This window comes from Limulus polyphemus, unplaced genomic scaffold (assembly GCF_000517525.1).
Source record: "Limulus polyphemus unplaced genomic scaffold, Limulus_polyphemus-2.1.2 Scaffold6497, whole genome shotgun sequence".
Lineage (NCBI taxonomy): Eukaryota > Metazoa > Arthropoda > Merostomata > Xiphosura > Limulidae > Limulus > Limulus polyphemus.
Window position 1 is genome coordinate 16001 of NW_013672107.1, and position 5040 is coordinate 21040.

Here is a 5040-nt window from a genome sequence, read left to right on the forward strand (position 1 = left end):
CCAAGATGCATGGGGGATAAGCACAACTGCAGAGGCAATACTTCCAAGACACATGGTGGATAAGCACCACTACTGAGGCAACATTTCCAAGATGCATGGGGGATAAGCACAACTGCAGAGGCAATACTTCCAAGACGCATGGTGGATAAGCACCACTACTGAGGCAACATTTCCAAGATGCATGGGGGATAAGCACAACTGCAGAGGCAATACTTCCAAGACGCATGGGGGATAAGCACCACTACTGAGGCAACACTTCCAAGACACATGGGGGATAAGCACAGATTGTGGCAAGTTATTTATTGGAAATAAACAAGAGCATATTTAAATAATTTCGAACAAGCAATTTGTTAGTTTCTGTTTCCTTATTTTAAAAGTTAAGTTGAAAAACAGCACTGAATCAATGTGTTATAGCTTTGACGTTGGGCTGGGCGTGGCCTGGTGGTTAGCGTACGTAGACTGTGAATTTAAGGATTCTTGGTTCGCGACTCCTTGCCAAAAAAATGCGCTCCACACGTTGAGTCTGTGGATACACTATATGGGTGATGATCAAATCCTACTATTCGGCCAGACAAGAGTAACCCAACAGTTGGCGGCGGTTACTGTTGATTATTTTCCTTCTCTCTAGTCTATCACTTCAAAATTAGGGCCTACTATGCGCACTTAGTCCTTGTGTATCTGAAACAAACAAACAAAAAAAGAACAGAAGTCATACTTCTGTCAATGACTGAAGCTAGAAATAGTATTATGAAGCTTGTAAATCCAGAAAGTTATTAATATTTATTATTTTTATCTTAGTTCAATACACGACGAGAAATAATTTTTTGAACTTATAAATATACCTTTTTTATTAATACAAATGGTAGAAAACTAGCCCTACCCTAAACACTCTACTACAAGTATTCTTTCCACTGAAGATTTATTTCATTGAAATATTGTGTCACATGGCTCTGCATCGTTCAACAATCCAATTGTACTAAATAGTTTTGTTCCGGAAAGGTTGTGACAATGTTCCCCAGTTATAAGTCTTCTGTGCAGTATTGCACTGTCGAATGGTTGAGAATTTGCCTCGAACTAAAAGCTCGTCACTGGCGTCACAGCTCGCATCTGTGGCGACGCATGCTACTGCATTAGCCTCGTGGGAATGAATGGCTCGGCGATAAGTTTGAAGGTTTATAACGCTAAAAACCGGGTTTCGATGCCCATGGTGGGCGCAGAACAGGCAGTCCATTGTGTAGCTTTGTGTTTTTAATACAACAAACAGACATACAAATATATCTATATATATATTTCTTGTGTTGATCTGTCTCGCCTCACCAGTGGTGCTTATCCCCCATGCGTCGTGGAAGTGTTGCCTCACCAGTGGTGCTTATCCCCCATGCATCCTGGAAGTGTTGCCTCTGCAGTTGAAACTACGGTATTGTTTGACAGAAAATGATATTACACGGTTGCTTGGTTAAGTACTATTATATTTATATAGATAACATACAACAGACAGTACTATTATATTTATATAGATACATATAACAGACAGTACTATTATATTTATACAGATACATACAACAGACAGTATTATGATATTTATATAGATAACATACAACAGACAGTACTATTATATTTATATAGATAACATATAACAGACAGTACTATTATATTTATACATAAGATAAACGTAAGAAGTATTGGTATATTAGCCTCAGTTTAAAGTCAGGTAATACGCTATCATTAGAACAAAAACAGGGGTAGCTTGCTATTGTGGGAGTGATGAAAACATTGAACTTTGTTTCAAATAAACTTTCGACTACCCGCAGTATTTTCATTAGAGACGTATGTATACATGTATGTATTTTACGGAAGTGAGTGGTTAGGTTTCTTGAAGGTTATTCGTTTACTTATAGCAAGAGAAGAACTGATTGGTTGTTACAGCTCGTGCAGTTTTAACGATGAAAGACTGAGTAATCACGTCATCACCCTAAGTGACTTCACACACACAGATGACGAGACTAATCTTCTCGTCATCATCATGATTTGAAAGATAAACAGAGCTCCTGAGGCTCATCATCGAGTTTGGAAAATAAAAACAGATGATGAGACTCATTCCGCTCTCTGGGGGACGTTATATTTGATCACAATAGCCCACAACGTGTTGGCTAATGTTGACTAGCTGCCTTCTAGGATCACAATAGCCCACAACGTGTTGGCTAATGTTGACTAGCTGCCTTCTAGGATCACAATAGCCCACAACGTGTTGGCTAATGTTGACTAGCACCCTTCTAGTCTTTCACTTCAAAATTAAGGGCAGCTAGCAGATAGCCCCCGAGTGGCTTTGCGCGAAATTGAGCAAGACAAAACAGTTTTTCCCGACATCATCACCGAGCTCGGAAAATAAATACAGATGACGATATTTATCCTCCCGACATCATCATAACTTGAGAAGTATCGTTATCCAAGCTTTTCCCCAGTTTAGATGTTACCCTCTATATAATGAAACTATCACGAGTTTCTATTGTCTGTTGTCTTCTTATCATCACCAAGCAGATCAATAGTGTGTTCATATAGATTCTTCTAGCACTTACTCAGATGATACAACGTGACCATTTCTTCGAGAAGAACAGAGCCAGGAAAACACGTTTACTTGTAATTGGTGCAATTAATCACCGCTTCACGTGGGGGACTTAGGACCGAAGTTCGAGAAAAACTCGCGCTTCGCTTGATTGAAGATAAAACAGCTTACAATAAAGACGTAATATTAAAAGTCAGAACAACGACTGATAAATCTTTGAAATGGCTTTAAACGAAATCGTTCCCTCCTGTCAATAACGACTGTAAACCTTGATTTCTTAGTTTAACAACGACCAAAAAAAAAAAAAGGTTATTTCCTGTACGTAGAATTTTCGCACGAAGCTACATAAGGGCTATCTACGCATGCAATTTTGAACTTATATACTAGTTGGAGTGGATGGAGTTAACAGCACCCACCGCCGACTCTTGTCTTACCGAATAATGAGATTTGATCGTCGCTGTTGTAGAACACGTTGTTTCGCCGAACCATCCGCGGCACGCTAATAACAGGGCCACGCCCTTCCTGTCTTTTTAATTACTTATATGTGTGCACTTTATTAAGTATCATTACAGAGCTTTGAAAACAAAACGATTTCGAAAAAAAACGTTCCTGATTTTATTCCAGTAATTCCATACTTAACACCGAGTTTCCACTGAGAGTCGTTAATTTGTTTGATGAAATATCTTAACACGTTATTTACTGGATATTTGTCTGTATCGTCAAACATTTAAAATCATGAACTTAATTAATAATATTTATTTCTTACTTTAAATAACTAAACATTATATTTCATGTTAATATTTTAAAGAAACCTTAAACAGAACACGTATTTTTTGTTTTCGTAATTAAACTTCACTACTTAGAATGGATCACAGTGCATTCTGGTTTCTTTATCAGCACGCGAACTATTACTGACGTCACAGTCTTAATGTTAAGTGTTCAAATCTTTATCAGCACCCGAACTATTACTGACGTCACAGTCTTAATGTTAAGTGTTCAAATCTTTATCAGCACCCGAACTATTACTGACGTCACAGTCTTAATGTTAAGTGTTCAAATCTTTATCAGCAAGTGAACTATTACTGACGTCACAGTCTTAATGTTAAGTGTTTAAATCTTTATCAGCACGTGAACTATTACTGACGTCACAGTCTCAATGTTAAGTGTTGAAATCTTTATCAGCACGTGAACTATTACTGACGTCACAGTCTTAATGTTAAGTGTTCAAATCTTTATCATCACGTGAACTATTACTGACGTCACAGTCTTAATGTTAAGTGTTCAAATCTTTATCAGCACGCGAACTATTACTGACGTCACAGTCTTAATGTTAAGTGTTCAAACACTCTCAGTCCCATCGAGGTTTTAAAACATTTTCTATAGACGAATCTGAACGAAAATTGAGAATATTCCCAATTCTTTCTCACTGTCTCTTTCTTTATAGCCCACCCTTCAATGGCTCGGCAGTATGTTTGTGGACTTACAACGCTAAAAATCGGGATTCGATACCTGTGGTGAACACATTGTGTAGCTTTGTGCTTAACTCTAAAACAAACAAACAAAAAGAAACTTTCTTTGTAAATATACGGGTCGGAAGGCGACCTAGTAGATAATTTGCTGGGTTAAAAAACTTTAAGGTTCAAAACACGATATTCTACATAACACGCTCCGCAATTTCAGATGTGAGAACGTTCTGCTGCTAAACCAAGCAAACAAATTCAACTCTGGGCCACTGGGGGGCGTACCTATGAGAAAACGCAGCCAGCATTACTGTATATATATTCAAATCTTAAAGTTTAGATTTCAAAGATACTCATGACTTGTTTCCCAAAATTCCAAGTTGATCAAACTCGACTATTCTAAGCAGCCATTAAAACCTCAAGAAAATATTTATTGTTTATGTCACAGTCTGTTGTATGTATCTATATAAATATAATAGTACTATCTGCTGTATGTTATATATATATAAATATAATAGTACCGTCTGTTTTATGTTATCTATATAAATATAATAGTACTATCTGTTGTGTTATATATATATATATAAATATAATAATACCGTTTGTTGTATGTTATCTATATAAATATAATAGCACCTTCTGTTGTGTTATATATATATATAAATATAATAATACCGTTTGTTGTATGTTATCTATATAAATATAATATACTGTCCGTTGTATGTTAGCTATATAAATATAATATACTGTCCGTGTATGTTATCTATATAAATATAATAGTGTTGTATGACCATGTAACTACTTCAACCTATATAAATATGGTAGTACCGTCTGTTGTATGTCCATGTAACTACCTCGTAGGGTGTGGATGAATTCACCAAAATTGGCATGAAGGTTCATTGGGTCCATGGGGAGATACATACAAATTTGCGGTTTCACATTTTTGTGTTTGCAGTTTTTATGGGTGTTTTTGCCTTTTTTACAATTACATATAAGGGAAGCAACTTTTCATGTCCT